The 22,588-nt window shown below is 43.8% G+C and overlaps 1 pseudogene; it reads left to right on the plus strand.

The window, feature by feature from the left end:
* The window catches only part of LOC128406108 (H(+)/Cl(-) exchange transporter 5-like), a 101,911-nt pseudogene that overhangs the window by 27,597 nt on the left and 51,726 nt on the right, over nt 1-22,588 (plus strand).

A 22,588-nucleotide genomic window follows, 5' to 3' on the forward strand; every position in this document is an offset into this window, starting at 1 on the left:
GGCATGACCGTCTGCTCCGACTGCTCAGGCAAAACAGCCAAAAACGAAACGAACTTACAACATAAACATCCTGTGAGACAGGAACTTACGCAGGCTGTTATACAAACATCCTGCTCCCTTTTAAGGTGGAACGGAAATATCCTAACATCCTCCCCCTTTCCGTGTAACCTGTAGTACCTGTGGTTCAACCCAATTGCAACCTTTGTGCGTAAACCTTCAGTTGTTCTCTGTTAACAACCTTAGACAACAGATCAGCAGGAATTTCATTTCCTGGCATGTAGGACACCTGAATGAGTCCTTTCTGAATACACTCTCTTGCACGATGTAGCTTAATCTGCAAGTACTTGGTTCTTTGCTTGCAACTCTCCGAGTTTAGCAAAGCCAAACAGGATCTATTGTCTTGATACACTTGTATAGGACATTTCACAGAAACCCCAATGTCCTTAAACAGTTGCATCAACCATTCACAATCCATGAGTGAAAATGACAGAGCATTGAGTTCTGCTTCACAGGAACTTAGGCTAACTGTCGTCTGCTTTTTGCACAACCAGTCAAACAGGCAGTGGTTGTACATGTAGCATACTCCAGAAGTGCTTGTACCATCCGTGGTGTCACTTCCAAAACTTGCATCTGCAAAGATTTCAAGACCTCCAGTCTTCTGACTGGTGAACCTCAGCCTGTAGTGCATAGTCCCTTTCAAATAGCGGGCTATGCGCTTCAGAGCTTTCCAATCCTGAACAGTAGGATTGTTAGCATGTCTGCTAAGCAGGTTAGTGCTTACAGCAATGTCAGGTCTCAAACATCTAGCAATGAAATTCAACTTGCCTAGAATGCATCTGTACAGCGTTGTGTCAGAAAACGCTTCAGCAGTACTATCTACCTGGTAACCTGTCACCATCGGTGTGTCTGCTGGGTTTGCATCAACCAAATTCAACCTGGTTAATACATCAGCAATTTTCTGTGTTTGGTGTACCAGAAAATTACCTGCTTGGTCCCTCTCCACCTGCAGAGAAAGATAGTTGGATACCTCACCAAGATCCTTCATGTCAAAGTGCTCCTTCAGCTGAGCTAGGGTGCTTTGGTAGAAAGCCTGATTCTTCCAAAACATCAGAAGATCATCAACAAAACATAAACAATACAGTTTGTTTTGCCCCTCCTCCTTGACAAACACACACGGATCAGCTTTGCCCTGGTGAAAACCTAGAGAAAGCAACGTTTCAGTGAGTTTTGTGTTCCAACACCTGGCACTCTGCTTGAGACCATACAAGGATTTCCGCAGTTTACAGACCATTCCCTTCTGTATCTGCATCCCGTCAGGTGGAAGCATGTACAGCTGCTCGTTCAAAATCCCGTACAAAAAAGCTGTATTTATGTCATGATGGGAAACATGCAGTTTCTCCTCCGCAGCGATCTTGAGCATCAGCCGAATGCTCTCATATTTGACCGTGGGTGAGTAGGTTGTTACGAAAAAGGAGCAATGCAGAAGCAAGCACCAGGTGGCTGGAATGGTAAACAGGATGCGGGTGTTATTGGATTGTACCGTGGGAACCAGGCACAGTTTGTAAAGTGCTCTGAGAGCCGGATGTTACCTCAGAGCAGCACATGACCCTGTACTGGAAGTACATGGGAGGAGTTTATTCTCTCTCTGCAGTGGGAAGCAGAGTGTGCAGACATGTTTTCTCTGTACTGGTGAACGACAGGAATAAAGACATGTAGATATATTTCTGTCTGTCTCTTTCCCCCTCCCCTGGGAATGGAGGTGGGGGAGGAGTGGTGTGTTCTCCTTCACGTTGAGGGGAATCGCCGATTGGAGACCTCCCTTGATCTTGCCGGGAGTCGCAGACGGGAGGTCATAAGGAATCAAGCCGGGCACCTGGAGGGTGGCCAAATTCCTCTGGACTAAGAGCTAAGCTGGAGGCTGTGCTCTTTTGGCTTGCATTCCGACATAGGTCTCGTGGTAATCCTGCCCTGGTACCTGTGAAAAACCTCTGGCAACTAATCTGGCTTTGTGTCTGACAACCTTGCCATTCTGGTCTGTCTTGGCCTTGAAGACCCATTTGCTGCCAACCAGTCTCATCCCTGGGACTACCGGTACCAGCTCCCAAGTTTGGTTCCTGTTCAAGGAATCAACTTCAGCCTTCATGGCATTAAGCCAAGGCTCAGCATCTTTAGAGGTTAACTCCTGGACCTCTTTGAAGCTTGAAGGTTCCCACACCTTCTCTGAGCTACTAAGAACAGCAGTTGCCATCTTAGCAAACTCATCAGCAAATCTCTTTGGAGGTTTGCCTTTGGTCGCCCTTTCAGACCTACGAACCAGACGCAAGTCTTCTGGACTCATCTCCTCCTTCTTAGGAGAAAAGTGACCAATGGTGAACAGTGGTTCTTCCAGTTCATTGTCAGACTCATCAGATGGTCTGACTGAGGCCTTTGCGCTCTTGTAGTCTGCTGTGTCATCACTGTCACTGACAGCAGCAGCAGCGCCGCCCACTGAACTGGAATCCGAACTCTGATCATCATCATCATCATCATCCCCATCCTCAGTTTCCTCAGCTTTCTCAGCATGATCTGCTTTCTTCACATCACCTTCATCCTCCTCTGGGTAACTCTGGAAAATTCCCACATTTCCCCCCCACTTAGGATTGTACTCAACACTCCTTGTGAACTTTATGGATTTAGAGTTAGTCATCCATACCCTGTATGCACCTTTTTCGTACCCCATGAACAAACCATGTGCCCCACGCTTCCCAAGCTTGTTGCTTTGTGGGGTGTGCGCCCACATGTCAGAACCAAAGATTTTCATGTGCTTGGTGTTAGGTTTGTTACCAAACATCTTCTCGTAGGGAGTGCAACCAATAGGTGATGACAGTCTCCTGTTAAAAGTGTAAACAAAATTCGCCAAAGCCTCCCCCCAAAACTTCTCAGGGAGATTGGCATCATGCAACAAGGTTTTTATCCCTTGCAGCAACGTTTGATTTGCTCTCTCCGCAAGCCCATTCATCCATGGCGATCTAGGCGTTGACAAGTCATGCTGGATTCCCTTCTCAGTCAGGAAAGCTTCAAACTGCTGAGAAGTGAATTCCCCACCTCGATCAGTAAACAGACAACCAATACGTTTACCATGAGCATTCTCCAACCAAGCACAGAATGCCTTGAACTTAGGAAATGCTTGCGATTTCTGCTCGAGCATAAACACATGAATGTACCTGGAAAAAGAATCAATTAGAACCATGAAGTACCTTGCTCTACCCAAAGAGGGCGCTAGAGGACCTACCAGGTCTTCGTGAACTAGCTGGTAGGGTTTGGAAGCCTGCCTGCTAGACTCCTTGCCTTTTGGAGCAACCTTCACCTTGTTCTCTGCACAAGATACACATTTCATGTGAAATTTGCAAGGTTTGATGTCCAAACCTTCAACCAACTCAGGCATCTTGGCTAGCGCTTGCCAAGAGAGGTGACAAAATCTGCGATGTGCATCGTGAATGCATCCTGCATGAAGAACCTTGTTAGTTTGTGCAACACAACAAGTATCAGCATTAGATATAACAGCATTGTCATCATAAGTTAGACAGAACAAACCATCCATCAACTTTGCATGCAAAATGTCCTCTCTGCCTTTTCTGATGACACAGACAGTCCTCTTGAAGGAAACCTCAAAACCACGCCCATTCAGCTGTGGTACACTAATCAAATTGTCGCAGCTCCTGGAACAAAAAGTACACCTTTGATGGTAGTATGCAAACTTTCAAGTTTCACAGTCCCAACTCCTGTAGCTTGCAAAGTCCTTCCATCAGCCAGCTGGACCTCTCCATCTTGAGGTGTGAAGGATATGAACAGATGGCGGTCTTTGGTGAGATGGCGCGTGCAAGCTGAGTCGACTATAAACCTGGCCTTCCCCTTCGAAGCAGATTTGCTGGCAAACAAAACCTTGTTTTCCACCAGCGTGGGCTTTTGCAGCTTGCCTTTAGCCTTTGGTGAAGCTGTGCCAGCAAACATAGCTTTGTTTTTCCCTGGCCTTCCACTCCCCTTCTGCTTCGGGCCATCTGCAGGCTTTTTCCTTTGTTTATTTCCAGTCTTTCGACAAAACTTCTGAGTATGACCTTGGTTCCCACAGTTCCAGCACTTCACAGCTGCCAACGCTTTGGCTCCCCCTGGAGGCTGGAATGCTGTCCCACATTGCTCCCCCTGAAGCGCACAAGCCGATTCAGCTGCATTTCTCCTGTCGTATTCATTTTGCAAAGTCGCCAAGACCTTTGTAGCAGTGAGGTCTTGCGCAGGGAGGGTCGCCAGCTGACTTGACACGGCATGATAGCTTTCATCCAGGGAGTCCAGGATGAGAATTGCAAACAGTGACTCAGGCATATTGAAACCTCTCTGAGTCAGTTCCTGTCGGAGATGCTGCAAATGTAAAACGTGGGCTCTAAGGTCTTCCCCTGGCTCCAAACGCTTCCTGTGCAGCTTTCTGAAATAAAGCAACACAGACCCAGCCTCTTGTCGGAGATGACAGGCTCTAAGCCCGTCCCACATCGCACGGGCACTGGCCTTGCCAGCCAGGGTGATTAACTCTTCAGGAGCTACTGAGAGCAAAATTATCCCCATGGCTCTCGAGTCCTGTGCCTTCCATTCATCTGTCACAGGGGCTGGGGGGTCCTCAGAAATAGTATTCCACACACCAAGCCTTCTCATCTGGCCCTCACAGTACCTTGCCCAGGTCTGATAGTTGTGGCCATTTAGCTTTAGTGGACACGGAGCAGCTTCAGAGGATTGTAAAAGATCCATCTCAGCTATTTGCTTCAGCCGTGAGCCTTTTAAGACGTCTTATCTCGGCAGCTCATAAATCACGATGCCTCTGGCTCGGCTCCCAGGCCAATTAGTCTTTGCCGGACATCAAAGACTCTTGCCGGCATTCAGAAAAGCCCCTGCTTTCACTTTTCCAGCACATACCTTTCAGCAGTCTGTCGCTGTCTTACTCTCGCAAGTGCCGTGAATCTGGGCCCGAAACCTGTTGTTGGGATATTGCCAGGGAGATAAAGTCCATCTGAGCCCCCAAGCTCGGTGCCGGACGTCAAAGACTTCTTCCGCGGCAGAAAAACCCCTGCTTTCACTTTTCCAGCACATACCTTTCAGCAGTCTGTCGCTGTCTTACTCTCGCAAGTGCCGTGAATCTGGGCCCATAACCTGTTGTTGGGATATTGCCAGGGAGATAAAGTCCATCTGAGCCCCCAAGCTCGGTGCCGGACGATCCATCGACCTCCCGTAGTCAGGCAATATCAGCATTTCAGCGACACTAAGCCTCAGGCTTAGTGCACACTATAACAGCAGAATTCACACAACAGAAGTTGCACAAGCATGAGAGCAGGACAAGCATATTTACAGTTTATTAGGCGTTGGTCAGAACAAAGAAGGCATGACCGTCTGCTCCGACTGCTCAGGCAAAACAGCCAAAAACGAAACGAACTTACAACATAAACATCCTGTGAGACAGGAACTTACGCAGGCTGTTATACAAACATCCTGCTCCCTTTTAAGGTGGAACGGAAATATCCTAACAGGTACACACCCCACAAAGCAACAAACATGGCAAGCATGGGACGCATGGTTTGTTCATGGGGTACGAAAAAGGTGCATACAGGGTATGGATGACTGACTCTAAGTCCATTAAGTTCACAAAGAGTGTTGAGTACAATCCTAAGTGGGGGGGGGGAAATGTGGGAATTTTCCAGAGTTACCCAGAGGAAGATGAAGGTGATGTGAAAAAAGCAGATGATGCTGAGGAAGCTGAGGATGATGATGATGATGATGATGATCAGAGTTCGGATTCCAGCTCAGTGGGCAGCGCTGCTGCTGATGTCAGTGATAGTGATGACACAGCAGACTACAAGAGTGCAAAGGCCTCAGTAAGACCATCTGATGCGTCTGACAATAAACTGGAAGAACCACTGTTCACCATTGGTCATTTTTCTCCTAAGAAGGAGGAGATGAGTCCAGAAGACTTGCGTCTAGTACACAGATCTGAGAGAGTCACAAAGGGCAAACCTCCAAAGAGATTTGCTGATGAGTTTGCTAAGACGGCAACTGCTGTTCTTAGTAGCTCAGAGAAGGTGTGGGAACCTTCAAGCTTCAAAGAGGTTCAGGACTTAGCCTCTAAAGATGCTGAGCCTTGGCTTAATGCCATGAAGGCTGAAGTTGATTCCTTGAACAGGAACCAAACTTGGGAATTGGTACCAGTAGTCCCAGGGATGAGACTGGTTGGCAGTAAATGGGTCTTCAAGGCCAAGACAGACCAGAATGGCAAGGTTGTCAGACACAAAGCCAGATTGGTTGCCAGAGGTTTTTCACAGGTACCAGGACAGGATTACCACGAGACCTACTCACCCACCGTCAAGTATGAGAGCATTCGGCTGATGCTCAAGATTGCTGCGGAGGAGAAACTGCATGTTTCCCATCATGACATTAATACAGCCTTTTTGTACGGGATTTTGGGGGAGGAGCTGTTTATGCTTCCACCTGATGGAATGCAGATACAGAAGGGAATGGTCTGTAAGCTGCGGAAATCCTTATATGGTCTCAAGCAGAGTGCTAGGTGTTGGAACACAAAACTCACTGAGACGTTGCTTTCTCTAGGTTTTCACCAGGGCAAAGCTGATCCGTGTGTGTTTGTCAAGGAGGAGGGGCAAAACAAACTATTGTTTATGTTTTGTTGATGATCTTCTGATGTTTTGGAAGAATCAGGCTTTCTACCAAAGCACCCTAGCTCAGCTGAAGGAGCACTTTGACATGAAGGATCTTGGTGAGGTATCCAACTATCTTTCTCTGCAGGTGGAGAGGGACCAAGCAGGTAATTTTCTGGTACACCAAACACAGAAAATTGCTGATGTATTAACCAGGTTGAATTTGGTTGATGCAAACCCAGCAGACACACCGATGGTGACAGGTTACCAGGTAGATAGTACTGCTGAAGCGTTTTCTGACACAATGCTGTACAGATGCATTCTAGGCAAGTTGAATTTCATTGCTAGATGTTCAAGACCTGACATAGCTGTAAGCACTAACCTACTTAGCAGACATGTTAACAATCCTACTGTTCAGGATTGGAAAGCTCTAAAGCACATAGCCTGCTATTTGAAAGGGACTTTGCACTACAGGCTGAGGTTCACCAGTCAGAAGACTGGGGGTCTTGAAATCTTTGCAGATGCAAGTTTTGGAAGTGACACCACGGATGGTACAAGCACTTCTGGAGTATGCTACATGTACAACCACTGCCTGTTTGACTGGTTGTGCAAAAAGCAGACGACAGTTAGCCTAAGTTCCTGTGAAGCAGAACTCAATGCTCTGTCATTTTCACTCATGGATTGTGAATGGTTGATGCAACTGTTTAAGGACATCAGTGTTTCTGTGACATGTCCTATACAAGTGTATCAAGACAATAGATCCTGTTTGGCTTTGCTGAACTCTGAGAGTTGCAAGCAAAGAACCAAGTACTTGCAGATTAAGCTACATCGTGCAAGAGAGTGTATTCAGAAAGGACTCATTCAGGTGTCCTACATGGCAGGAAATGAAATTCCTGCTGATCTGTTGTCTAAGGTTGTTAACAGAGAACAACTTAAAGTTTATGTACAGAGGTTGCAATTGGGTTGAACCACAGGTACTACAGGTTACACGGAAAGGGGGAGGATGTTAGGATATTTCCGTTCCACCTTAAAAGGGAGCAGGCTTTGTGAGTCACAGAGTCTGCGTATTTCCTGTTCACAGGATGTTTTCTGTTTTGATAGAGCTGTTGTCTCTCTCTCGGTGCCTGAACACTGAAGCAGGCGGTCATGTTTTTTCTTTGTTCTGACCAACGCTGAATAAACTTAAATAATGCTCTCCTGCGTGCATCTTTCACTGTGCATTATCTGCTGATAAGAGCGTGCATCAGCCCTGGAATGTGGCAAGTTATTTATGGAGCTCGTGTCGCTAATTGCTGATACTGCGTGTCTACGGGAGATCGATGGACGTCCGGAGGCGACGTGGGGCCATGATGGACTTTGTCTCCCTGGCAGTATCCCAACAGTAGGTTGGCCACAGCAAACTATCATGGTCCGGTTCATGGGTGATCAAAGTCCCAGTTGGGGACGTCGGGACCAGGGGCAAGATGGCGAGGTGGGAGCAGCAACAGGAATCAGAAAGCCAAGAGTCCGACGGTCAGAGAGTCGGGAGTCAAGAAGCCAAGGGTCCAAGGGTCAGGAAGCAAGGAGTCACGAAGTCAGGGTTCCAAGGATCAAGAAGCAAGGGGTCACAAAGTCAAGGGTCTGAGGATCGAGGATCAAGAAGCAAGGAGTCAAACACAGCAAGGCAGGGAACGTGTTGCTGTGGCAAAGAGCCAAAGGGAAAATGCTGACCTTATATCCGTTCCCTGCTCTTTCCACCAAGTGCTATGAGTTACCAATGGGCCACACCTGTGTGGCTGTGCCTTGCCTCTTCAGAACAAATTTAGGAAGGCCCCAGTCCTGCAGAGTCCTATTGGTCACAGGGCCTGGCTCCTGCGCGCACACGTGACACTTTCCATAATCAGCTAGACTTGATTTATTTTTATTTTTTTAAATAAATATTTATTAAAGTTTTACAAATCAAAAATTTCATCGTTTCAGATATAACATTACCATAAATGAGGCTCACATGATAAACAGAGAAACAAAAATATATAACCAAAAATAGAAAAACAGGAAAAAAAGAAAAAAGAAAAATCCACTTTCTTACATTTACAAAATTCCATACCCCTCTGTCTTGACCTCCTCACATCCCCCTTTTTTGCGTTCCTCTTTATTCCAATCAATTTCAGCAAATTCAAACCCTTATTTAAACCATGCTTAAATTTATATTCTTCTAATTATTATGTCCCAATTTTCCATTGTTTTAACCCAATTCCTCATCTTATAAACTATGACATAATATTATTCTGTTCATAACCCCTTCTCCTTTTTAACATTCTTCTTTTCATTTGCATTTAACCAGATCCCACAAACCCTGTTACCTTCACTTCCCACATCATATTAACACTCAAACATTTTGCAGTATTTTTCTAAATAGTCCTTAAACTTTTTCCAGTCCTGTTCCATCAGTTCTTCTCCCTGGTCACGGATTCTGCCAGTCATTTCAGCCATCTCCATATAGTCAATCACTTGCGTCTGCCATTCCTCCACGGTGGGTAGATCTTGTGTCTTCCAGTACTTGGCAAGGAGTATTCTTGCTGCTGTTGTTGCATACATAAAAAATGTTCTATCTTTCTTTGGCACCCATTGGCCAACTATGCCCAAAAGGAAGGCCTCTGGTTTCTTAGGAAAGGTAAATTTAAATACCTTCTTCAGTTCATTATATATTGTTTCCCAGTAAGCCTTAACCCTTGGGCACGTCCGCCAAAGGTGAAAGAATGTTCCCTCAGCTTCTTTACATTTCCAACACTTGTTGTCAGGCAGGTGATAAATTTTTGCAAGCTTGACTGGGGTCATGTACCACCTGTAAATCATTTTCATAATATTCTCCTTTAAGGCAATGCATGCCGTAAACTTCATACCGGTGGTCCACAACTGCTCCCAGTCAGCAAACATAATGTTATGACCTAGATCCTGCGCCCATTTAATCATTGCTGATTTGACCGTTTCGTCCTGCGTGTTCCATTTCAACAGCAAGTTATACATCTTTGACAAAATCTTAGTTTTTGGTTCTAACAGTTCTGTTTCCAATTTTGATTTCTCCACCTGGAAGCCAATTTTTCTGTCCAAATTATAGGCCTCTCTTATTTGATAATAATGAAGCCAATCTCGCACTTTATCTTTTAATTTTTCAAAACTCTGCAGTTTCAATCTGTCACCTTCTTGTTCCAAAATTTCCCAATATTTTGGCCATTTGGCCTCCATATTGAGCTTTTTCTGAGCCTTAGCTTCCATAGGTGACAACCACCTTGGGGTTTTGCTTTCCAGCAAATCTTTATATCTTATCCAGACATTGAACAAAGATTTCCTGACAATATGGTTTTTAAATGCCTTATGAGCTTTAACCTTGTCGTACCACAGATATGCATGCCACCCAAAAACATTATTGAAACCTTCTAAATCCAAAATGTCTGTGTTCTCAAGAAGCAGCCAGTCTTTTAACCAGCAGAATGCTGCTGATTCATAATACAATTTGAGGTCTGGCAGGGCAAATCCACCTCTTTCTTTTACATCAGTTAAAATTTTAAACTTTATTCTTGGTTTCTTGCCCTGCCAGACAAATCTAGAAATATCTCTCTGCCACTTCTTGAAACAGTCCATCTTGTCCAGAATTTGCAAAGATTGAAACAAAAATAACATTTTTGGCAATACATTCATTTTTATAGCTGCAATTCGACCCAACAAGGAAAGCTTCAGATTAGACCAAATTTCTAAGTCTTTTTTCACTTCTGACCAACATTTCTCATAGTTCTCTTTAAATAAGTTCAAATTTTTCGCAGTCATATTAATCCCTAGGTATTTCACTTTCTTAACCACAGTTAAACCTGTTTCATTCTGAAACCTATCCTTTTCCATTGGAGTTAAATTCTTCTCTAGTACTTTAGTTTTTACCTTGTTTAATCTAAATCCAGCCACATGACCAAATTCTTTAATCAATTCCAAAGCTCTCTTCATACTAGATTCCGGCTCCTGTAAAGTTAGAACCAGATCATCTGCAAAAGCTTTCAATTTATATTGTTTGGCTCCGACCTGTATTCCTTTAATAGACCGGTCCCCTCTAATCATGTTCAGCAGCACCTCCAGGACCGAGATAAATAATAATGGAGAGATAGGGCAACCCTGATGTGTTCCTTTTTCTATCATAAAATCTTCAGTCACCACCTTGTTTACGATCAATTTTGCTTTTTGTTCTGAATATATTGCTCCTATACCATTTTCGAACCCCTGTCCCACTCCCATCCCTTTCAGATTTTTCTTCATAAAACTCCAGGAAATGTTATCAAAGGCTTTCTCCGCATCAATAAAAACTAAAACAGCTTTCGTGTTTATATTCCTTTGCAACAACTCCAAAATGTCAATTATATTCCTTGTATTATCAGATAAATGTCTACCTGGGAGAAAGCCTGCCTGGTCCTTATGTATTACTTCCACTAATACTTTTTTAAGTCTGCTGGCTAAAATGTCTGCAAAGATTTTATAATCCACATTCAAAAGGGAGATGGGACGGTAGTTCTTTAGTTGTGTCTTTTCAGCTTCTGTCTTGGGTATCAATGTGATGTATGCTTCTTTCCACGATTCAGGCGCCCTTTTCCCTTCCATAATCTCATTGCACACCTCCTTTAATGGTTGAATTAAAAAGTCTTTCAAAGTTCTATAATATTTGGAGGTTAGTCCATCCGGTCCTGGAGATTTGCCCAGTTGCATATTCTGAATGGCACCTTCAATTTCTTGTTCTGTAATTTGCTGGTTCAGTACTAATTTGTTTTCTGGAGATATTTTTTGTAATTCATTGGTTCTTAAAAATTGGTCTATCTCAGTTTCTTTCTGCGGCCCTTGCATATAAAGTTGTTTGAAGTATCTCTGAAAGCACCTTCTGATCTCCTCCGGGTTCTGTATGTTTTTTCCATCGATCTCAAGGTTTGTAATCGTATTTAACTTCTGTCTTTTTTTCAATTGCCACGCCAATAGTTTCCCACATTTATTAGCTGACTCAAAAGTCTTTTGTCTCATTTGTTTAATTTTCCACTCTACTTCTTCATTAATCAATTTCATATATTGCACCTGATATAACTTAATCTCTCTTAAAATCTCTTTTGAGTTTGGTTTAGCTCTTAACTTCTTCTCCTCCTGTTTTATTTTTTCCAAAATTTTCCCTTTCTTCTCATTTTGAGATCTCTTTTTTATTGCATTCTGTTGAATCAGGAACCCTCTCATGACTGCTTTGCTTGCGTCCCAAACTGTTCTTTTTTCAACCGTAGTTCTCATATTTATTTCAAAGTAGTCTTTCAGAGTCTTTTGGGCCTTCCTTACAATATCCTGGTTTCTTAGTAAGGTGTCATTCATCCTCCATCTGAAGGAACCGATGGGTGTTAGTTTCATTTCCATCTTTACCGCGTTATGGTCGGAGCAAGTTTTTGGGCAGATTTCCACCTTTTTTATCTTAGGTGCCAGGCCTCTAGTTGTCCAAATTTGGTCGATCCTTGTCCATGTCATTTTGGCTTCAGAAAAGAATGTTCCCTCTCTACCTAGGGGGTTTTTAGTCCTCCAAATATCAATCAAATCCATGTTGTCAGTCAGTTCAAAAAAGGTTTTTGGTAGTCTGCCCTCTTTCGTTATGGTCTGTTGTCAGAGGTTCAGGAGCAGAAGAGCAGGGGAGAGAGCAAATAGAGAGCGGAGGAGAGGAATCGGAGGGGAGCGTAGGGGAATATGACAGTGGACCGAGAGATTCCATGAGCTTCTCCAGCGAATCTGAAGATTCCCAGGAGGGGGCGCCCATGGTAAGGGCGAGGCGAATCCCAGAGGGGACGATCCATAAGCAAGGAACCAGAGGGGAGTCCCAAGGGAGTAGCGGAGCAGTAGGGCCAGTTCCCCCACCAGAGCACAGTGGGGGGGAAGAGTCACGTGAGTCAGGGCCAGCTTCTCCTCCATCGGGGAGTGGGGAGACGGAGGGAAGGCCAGGTCCAGCTAGCCTCCCCGAAAGGGGGAGCAGTGACACAAGTGTAACGGTCAGAAGGAAAGTGGGAGGCTGCGCGCGCGCGCCAAGTTCAAATGTGGAGGAGCGCGGGACAGCAGAAAACCCGGATTGGGAGCCAGGTCCTAAAGCCCAAAAGAGGGGGGGGGGGGGAGTCGGGAGAATCAGCGTCAGAAGAATCTCGGAGGGCTGAGACTCCGACTAGCAGAAAGACCCAGAGAAAGAAGGAACAGAGGAAGAGGTGGAGTAAGGCTAGAATCTTAAGCTGGTGTCAGGGGGGAGGAGACTCAGATGGGAGTTCTACGGTCTGACGGATAGATGTAGCGTTGCGCGCTGCGCGTCTAGAAATGAGACTGAACTTCAATAAAGACTTTTAAACTTGAGCAAGGAGCAGCGTTGGTCTTGTGTGAGCTGGGACCTTGGGCAGCGCTGACATCTGTCTTTGTGCTTTGTCCATATTCGTAGACACCACTCCATTCATGTCTCCCATCATAATAATATTGTTATAGTCCATAAAGTCCATCAATGTCTCATGCAGTTTCTTGTATAACTCTGATTTCCCCTCATTTAGTGCATAAATTCCTAAAATCAAAAATTTCTCTCCTTGTGTTTGGATTTCAATTGCCAAGATTCTTCCTTGTTCATCTTTAAAAAGGAACTTTGGTGATAGGCTTTCTTTTGCATAAATTGCCACACCTCTCTTTTTGACCTTGTCTGATGAGATAAATTCTTGGCCTAGTTTTTTATTAATTAGCACTTTTCTATGCAGCCTAATCACATGTGTTTCCTGCAAGCAAATTATGTCCAATTGTTCCTTTTTTAATAAATGAAAAACTTTCCTCCTCTTTTCCGGGGAATTTAAACCATGAATATTCCAACTTAGTAATTGCAGAGACATATTGAGATGATGTTATTTTCCTCCTGTTGCTCCCAAAAGTGGCGTGTCTTTCTCAGGATCTTTCAATTCCCCAGGTGCAGGTGTTAGGCTTGATGGTCCAGGTCCTGGATCGCTTGGCTCTTCAATCCCTTTCTGAAGGTCTTCTCCGTAGTCGTTCAAAAATTTATCTTTATCTTCCACCGATTTAATTTTGACTTTTTTCCCTCTGAAAGTAAAGGAAATCCCCTGGGGGAATTCCCATCTGAATATAATCCTGTTGCTCCTCAGAAGTTGCACCAGATCACCGTAGTTCACTCTGAGCTCCAACAAATGCTTAGGAATATCCTTATAAATTTCCAGCCTTGATTCTTGGATCTCTAAGGGCGTCTTGAAGTGCGCACTCAGAATTTTGTCTCTTTCTTCCCTCGTTCTGAGGGAGATCAGACAGTCTCTCGACTTAATCTTCCTCCCTCCCTTTCCCAGTCTGAATGCACTTACAATTTTAAAATCCTTTTCTTCTTCCAAGGGCCAAAATTGTGTAAATTCTTTCGTAAGGTACTCGATTAGATTTTCATTATCAATTTCCGGTACAGATCTGATTCTTAAATTATTTTCCTTATTTTTCAGTTCGATCATAGACAGCAGTGCCTGGTGTTCCCCTATCTGTTTGCGCATAGGTTTAATTTCTCCCTGAACTTCTTCAACTTTCTGTTTTGCCTCCTCAGCAATTTTACGATTTGCAGTAGTGTCTTCCACAAGCTTACCAATAGTTTGTGCATTTAAATTTACTTGTTGGGTCAGGTTGTTAATGCTTGCAGTATTTTGGTCTATCTTAGCTGACTGGTCAGTGACTTGTTTGCTTAAACCTTCCAATTTTTCCAAAATTTTATTTAGCACTGAAGTAAAGTCCCCTCCTGAGGCCATTCCTTCAGGCCTAGGTTGTTCTATATCTTCCACTCGTGCCACAGGGATTGTGGGGACAGATGATCTGCGCAGCTGAGAAGTTAAAGTAGTTTGCAGTGTTTTTGCTTTAGCTGATCTTGTCCTTCCGCTCATACCCCTTCTTATCTATGCGTCAAGGTCAGTCTCACAGTCTGTCTTTCTCATGGAAATCCCCAAATCAACAGATGGAAAATTCCCCCAGTAGGTTGCCAAGCTAAGTTGTTCCACTAGAGGGATACTGTAATCAGGAAAGTTCAGAAATGTCGCAGTTCATAAAAGTTAAAAAGTTAAAAAGTTCCCTCTAGGCGTTAAACAGTGTCCAATTTGTAAAAGACCTTCAGACTCCTCTTAAATCCCTTAAATTTCCACAGAGTTACTCTTTAACAAAGATGGATTGTCCCAGCAAAGTGCGAGATATTAAGTAACAGTTCCAAAGTAGCCTTCAAATTCCAAACCCTGGCAGCTCAGTAACCAGGGATTCAATATTTTCCAATCCCAAAGTTCAAAGAATCAGCAGGAAAAAGCTGATTTTTCACCCCTCCTCCCCTCAATAAAATTGAGAGGGGGTCTTTAAGCTTGATGTGAGAGTTTGCAACTTATATATCCCAAAGTCCGGGGCTTGGGTTTTTTGAAAGTCTTTGCTTTGTTCTTGAAACAAAACCCGGGAGACGGACTTCCTGGTTGCGTCTCCCGCTTGTATGCCAAATTCTTAAATTTATCTTCGTAAACCAAATCAAGTCCCCTACTTACGGGTTGAAGTTAGTAGCCAAATGGTTCCCAGGAAAAGGGTCAGCGCTCACCGGCAGCAGCTTAGCGGCTTCACTCCGCAAAAAGAGCGATCGACTCACAGCGCCGCGCCACCCCCAACACGATCCGGAGCTCCTTACGGGGTCCCTTCACATAACGGAGGAGCGCTACAGGCGCCCGCCGAGTCCCACGACCACAGGCTATCCCCACCTGTGGGTTTCTGACGGGGGTCTCCGCTTTGCCGTAGCGGACGACCCGTTTCTGCGGAGCTTCCCCTTCACAAGTGAAAGGGGACCGCCATTACCGTTCGCGCCGCCCCCGGAAGTCCAGCTAGACTTGATTTAAATCCTTTTTTATGGAAAGGTTCAACCCCACTGGCATCCTCTTCATATTGAGTTTTTACTTACATCCCGGTTCGAATTCCGATTCGAATGAGCCAGACTTGATTTAAATCCTTCCTTTTTTACAGGAAGGCTCAGCCTCGCTGGCCTCCTCTTCATGTTGACAACCGGAGGGAAGTTTTCTTATTAGAACAATAAAATCATTTTTTATGGAAAAATTCAGCCTTGCTGGCATCCCCTTCCATGACATTTCTCTGCCCAGAAGCTTTGGGGAACGGGTTCGAATCCGAAAGGTTTTTGGAAGGTTATTTTTTATCTTTATTGTCCCAATTTTTCCCAATATTGGCCAATCTAATCCCATTTCTTTCCTCGCCCAGATCACCAACCAGAGCAAAGAGTCGACTTGCACCCTCATCTACAACATCAGCGACACCTGGGTGGCTCCTCATGCTCCTCGTCAGACTCTCGGCAGGTGAGAAAATGACAAACAAACAAAAATAAAAATAAAAATAATATTAATTATTAATGTTATTAATACTATTTAATAATAATAATTAATAACAATAATTGGATATAATCATATTTTTACAGCAATTTGATACGTATAAAAACACTATGTTCTTGATGTTTTAAATGGGATAAATTGGTGGGGTGAATGTAGCAGCAGTGAAGCACGAGTGATTGTAGTTCATTAAAAGGTTGGTTTTATTCCAAAAAGATTACAGATTGCCAAGAGTTCCACTCCCGGGGGTCAGTCTCCATTGTAAGATGATGACTCGACTGAGTGCGAAGCTTCGCTTTTCTTTCGATGAAAGCAGCATGGGAGGATCCTTCTCTTAGCACGTTGTGACGTAGTTTGCCCCCTATCCTGTACTCCCCCATTTCTACACTCGGGAATACTCAAAGGCTGACCTGCCATCTCTGAAAGGCTATCTGTAGATTTCTCTAGCTTGGGAGAGGACCCTTTGCCTACTTCCTGGGAGTGAGTTTCCATGGCCACCTCTCTTATCTGCATTTAGCTCTCTGCCTGGGCTGGCAGCTGCTCCGGAAGAGAGGTTTCTGTGGCCCTGACAGTGAAATGATTATTTTAAATATTATTATTAGATATAATCACATTTTTACTGCAACTCTATACGTATAAAAACACTGTGTTATTGATGTTTTGAATGGGATAAATTGGGTGAAATTATTATTATTATTATTATTATTATTATTATTATTATTATTATTTATTAGATACAGGGACATCTTTTCCATTTGGCTTAGTGGCGCCCTGCACCACAGCACCTACCCATCAGGGGCACCGGGCTCAGTAGTGGAAGTCCGGGAACAGCTGCACCGCACGCTGCTCATGTTCAGGGCGGTGAGTGAGGCGCTGCCGCTGAGGCAGCCTTGCTCTGCTGCCGCCCCTCCTCCATCGCACTTGCAGGGGGCGGTCAACTTCACCCTCTGCCGCTGTCCCTACGGCCCTCAGCAAACTGCCCAGGGGCGCATGTGCTGTGGCGCGGCGACACTTGAGCCCCATACGGAGGCCACATGATGCCTCCGCCCCCGCTGTTGCCGGGAGCAGAGAATCCCTCTGCTCGCTACAAAGCGGCTCCCTGTCCATCTTCCTCCCCGGCTCGGCTCCACAGCCTTGGGAAGGCGCTGCAGAGGCGCTGGCAGCTCCATCCTCAACCCCATGGCTGACATATGGTAAAAGGTACCTTCTTTTTCTTTACATTTCCAACATAAATTATCACTTTTATGGTAAATCTTTTACAGGGGTTAAGTACCACCTATACATCATTTTCATAACATTTTCCTTTAACATCGTACATGCAGTGAACTTGACCCCTTTCCTCCACAACCTTTCCCAGTCTTCAAACATTATGTTATGTGCAACATTACATGCCCAGTCTATCATCACAAATTTAACTTGTTCATCCTTTGTATGCCACTCTAATAATAAATTATACATTTTAGACAAGTTTTTAACATTGTTGTTGTTTAGTCGTGTCTGACTCTTCGTGACCCCATGAACCAGAGCACGCCAGGCACTCCTGCCTTCCACTGCCTCCCGCAGTTTGGTCAAACTCATGCTGGTAGCTTCGAGAACACTGTCCCACCATCTCGTCCTCTGTCGTCCCCTTCTCCTTGCGCCCTCCATCTTTCCCAACATCAGGGTCTTTTCCAGGGAGTCTTCTCTTCTCATGAGGTGGCCAAAGTATTGGAGCCTCAGCTTCATGCTCTGTCCTTCCAGTGAGCACTCAGGGCTGATTTCCTTCAGAATGGAGAGGTTTGATCTTCTTGCAGTCCATGGGACTCTCAAGAGTCTCCTCCAGCACCATAATTCAAAAGCATCCATTCTTCGGCGATCAGCCTTCTTTGTGGTCCAGCTCTCACTTCCATACATCACTACTGGGAAAACCATTGCTTTAACTATACGGACCTTTGTTGGCAAGGTGATGTCTCTGCTTTTAAAGATGCTGTCTAGGTTTGTCATTGCTTTTCTCCCAAGAAGCAGGCATCTTTTAATTTTGTGACTGCTGTCACCATCTGCAGTGATCATGGAGCCCAAGAAAGTAAAATCTCTCACTGCCTCCATTTCTTCCCCTTCTATTTGCCAGGAGGTGATGGGGCCAGTGGCCATGATCTTCCTTTTTTTGATGTTGAGCTTCAGACCATAGTTCAGTTGGAATATTATCACTTCCACTGGCCTTGTTATTAGCAGTGCTTTCTAAGGCCCATTTGACTTCACTCTCCAGGATGTCTGGCTCAAGGACAGCAACTACACTACCTGTGGTGTACGAGCCATCCATATCTTTCTGGTATAATTCCTCTGTGTATTCTTGCCACCTCTTCTTGATGTCTTCTGCTTCTGTTAGGTCCTTACCACTTTTGTCCTTTATTCTGGTAATCTTTGTACGAAATGTTCCTTTCATGTCTCCAATTTTCTTTAACAGATCTCTGGTTCTTCCCATTCTGTTGTTTTCCTCTATTTCTTTGCATTGCTCGTTTAAGAAGGCCTTCTTGTCTCTCCTTGCTATTTTTTGGAAATCTGCATTCAATTTCCTGTATCTTTCACTATCTCACTCGCATTTTGCTTGCCTTCTCTCCCCTGCTATTTGTAAGGCCTCGTTGGACAGCCACTTTGCTTTCTTGCATTTCCTTTTCATTGGGATGGTTTTCATTGCTGCCTCCTGTATAATGTTGCGAGCCTCCATCCATAGTTCTTCAGGCACTCTGTCCACCAAATCTAAATCCTTAAACCTGTTCCTCACTTCCACTGTGTATTCATAAGGGATTTGATTTAGATTGTATTTTTTTTAAAAGTGCATTTCCCCCCCCCCCAATATTTATTGAGTTTCATAACTATAACATAATAAAGAAAGAAAAAACAATAGTAAAAAAAGATAAAAGATAAAAGAAAATGAAGAAAGTAAAATGCTACAAACCCCACATATATCACCACATATATAAAAAAGATTTAATTACCGTATTTTTCGCACCATAGGGCGCACCGGACCATAGGGCGCACCCAGTTTTTTGGGGGGGAAATAAAGGAGAAAAAATTATTTCCCCCCCAGGCGCGGGGCTGGGGCGGGGGAAGCTCCAGCTTCCCCCGACCCCAGCCCCCAAACAGGCAGCTCTCTGCAAGCCGTGGGAGTGCTCCCACTGCTTGCTGAGAGGTCCGCGAAGCCTGGGCGCGCTGATCTCAGCGCGCGCAGGCTTCGGCATGCTGGCAACTCTCTGCAAGCAGCAGGAGAGCTCCCGCTGCTTGCGGAGAGGTCCGCGAAGCCTGGGCGCGCTGATCTCAGCGCGCGCAGGCTTCGGCATGCTGGCAACTCTCCGCAAGCAGCGGGAGAGCTCCCGCTGCTTGCGGAGAGGTCCGCGACGCCTGGGCGCGCTGATCTCAGCGCGCGCAGGCTTCGGCATGCTGGCAACTCTCCGCAAGCAGCGGGAGCGCTCCCGCTGCTTGCGGAGAGGTCCGCGAAGCCTGGGTGCGCTGATCTCAGCGCGCGCAGGCTTCGGCATTCTGGCAACTCTCCGCAAGCAGCGGGAGCGCTCCCGCTGCTTGCGGAGAGGTCCGCGAAGCCTGGACTCGCTGAGCTCAGCGCGCGCAGGCTTCAGCATGCAGGCAAGTCTCCGCAAGCAGCGGGAGCCCTGCGCTGGGCTCCCGCTGCTTGCAGAGAGGTGTGCGAAGCCTGGAGAGCGTGAGGGGTCGGTGCGCACCGACCCCTCTCACTCTCCAGGCTTCAGCGAAAGCCTGCATTCGCACCATAGGACGCACACACATTTCCCCTTCATTTTTGGAGGGGAAAAAGTGCGTCCTATGGTGTGAAAAATACGGTAATTAAACTCCAGTTTCATAAACATATTACTTGACTTCCTCTAACCTCTTCCAACTGAATTTCCTTGTAATAGAATGTAGCAGTTTTCAGTATCATTATTCCATATAACAATATTCCAGTTATAATCAAATTTCCTAACTTTTCTTGTCCTACTATTTCTTATTTCTTTATTTAATCCTAATTTAATCCTAGGCCTAATTAGTTCTTTCAAGTAATTACAAATCTTTAATATTACAATATTTATTCAAATAGTCTTTAAATTTCTTCCAGTCTTCTTGCTTTTCTTCTTCTTTTTGGTCGCGGATTCTCCCGGTGAGATCAGCCAGCTCCATAAAGTCCATCATCTTCAGCTGCCATTCTTCTACCCTTGGTAATTCTTGTGTTTTCCATTTTTTGGCTATTAAAATCTGTGCAGCAGTTGTGGCATACAGAAATACTTTTACGTCTTTTTTGGGCAATTCAGAACCTGTTATTCCAAGGAGAAAGGCCTTTGGTTTCTTCTTAAATGTATATTTCATCAATTTTTTTAATTCATTATAAATTTTTCCCCAGAATTCTTTTGCTTTGGGACAAGTCCACCACATATGATAAAAAGTACCTTCCTTTTCTTTACATTTCCAACATATATTATCACAGTTATGATAAATCTTAGCCAGTTTAACAGGGGTCAAGTACCATCTATACATCATTTTCATAATATTTTCCTTTAACATCGTACATGCAGTAAACTTAACCCCTTTTTTCCAAAGTCTCTCCCAATCTTCCATCATTATGTTATGTCCCACATCTTGTGCCCAATCAATCATAACTGATTTTACTTGTTCATCTTTTGTGTGCCACTCCAATAACAAACTGTACATTTTAGACGCGTTCTTAACATTTGTATCTAACAACTCCATTTCCAATTTGGTTTTTTCAGTTGCAAAACCTTTTTTCTTATCAATCTTAAATAATTCATTAATCTTATAATATTGAAGCCAATTCAGTTTGTCCTTTATTTGTTCGAATGGTTTTAATTTGAATCCTTCACTGTCTTCTAGTAATGGATCTGAATATCTTAACCACTTATTTTCCATATTTAACTTTTTTTGTGCCTGTTCTTCCATTGGTGAAATTCATTTGGGTGTTTTTCTTACCAGAAGATCCTGATATCTACTCCATACGTTATAAAGCGCTTTCCTAATTATATGATTCTTAAAACCATTACGGGCCTTTATTTTGTCATACCAGAGATATGCATGCCAACCAATCCCTCCAAATCCAAAATATCTTCATTTTCTAATTTAATCCAGTCTTTAATTCAGCAGAAGGCCGCAGCTTCAAAATATATCTTCAAATCAGGCAGGGAAAAACCCCCTCTTTCTTTTATATCCGTAAGTAGTTTATACTTAATTCTTGGTTTTTTCCCTTGCCAGATAAATTTAGACAGGGCCTTTTGCCAGTTTTTAAAATATTTAACATTATCAATAATGGGTAAGGTTTGAAACAAAAACAACATTTTCGGCAATACATTCATCTTTACCACCGATATCTGACCCATAAGTGAACATTTTAAGTTTGACCATATCTCTAAATCTCTTTTTACTACATTCCATAGTTTCTCATAGTTATCCTTATATAAATTCAAATTCTTCGCTGTTAAATTCACACCCAGATATTTTACCTTCTTCGTAAAAACCAGGCCTGTTTTTTTCTATAAGGATTTTTCTTTCATCTTTATCTAAATTTTTATCCAATACTTTGGTTTTGCTCTTATTTAGTTTAAAACCAGCCAGCTGCCCATACTCCTGAATCATCTCCAGTGCTTTAGGTGCACTGGTCTCTGGAACCTATAAAGTTAAAACCAAATCATCAGCAAAGGCTTTTAGTTTATACTGCTTAGACCCTACTACAATGCCTTTTACTTTCTCTTCTTTCCTCAACATACTCAGCAATACCTCCATGGCCAAAATAAATAATAGACGGGAAAGTGGGCACCCTTGCCTGGTCCCTTTCTCAATTTTAATTTCCTCTAATACCACATTATTAACAATGATTTTAGGTTTTTGTTCATGGTAGATCCCATTAATACCATTTAAAAACTCCTGACCAACCCCAATACTTTCTAAATTTTGTGTCATGAAACTCCAAGATACATTGTCAAAGGCATTCTCCGCATCAATAAACTTTAGTAATGCTTTACAATTTCTTTTAGCCTCTAATCTTTCTAAAATATCAACTATATTTCTGATATTATCTTTCATATGTCTTCCAGGCAGAAAACCTGCCTGGTCTTTATGTATATAATCTGTTACGACCTTTTTCATTCTATTAGCTAAAATATTTGCAAATATTTTATAGTCCACATTAAGTAATGAGATCGGTCTGTAATTCTTTACATCTGATCTATCTTGCTCTGGTTTCGGTATCAGGGTTATGTAAGCATCACTCCAGGTTTCAGGTGCCCTCTCCCCTCTCATTATCTTATTACAAACCTCTGCCAAAGGTTGAATTAGCCAGTCTTTAAAGGTTTTATAATATTTGGCAGATAATCCATCCGGTCCTGGGGCTTTGCCCAATTGCATCTGGTTTATTGCTATCTCAACCTCCTGTCTTGTAATCATGTCATTGAGTAGGGATCTTTTATCTCCAGGAATTTTCTGCAGTTCATTTGCCCTAAGAAATTGCTCAATTTTATCTTTATCTTCTTT

Source organism: Podarcis raffonei, chromosome W, assembly GCF_027172205.1.
Source record: "Podarcis raffonei isolate rPodRaf1 chromosome W, rPodRaf1.pri, whole genome shotgun sequence".
Lineage (NCBI taxonomy): Eukaryota > Metazoa > Chordata > Lepidosauria > Squamata > Lacertidae > Podarcis > Podarcis raffonei.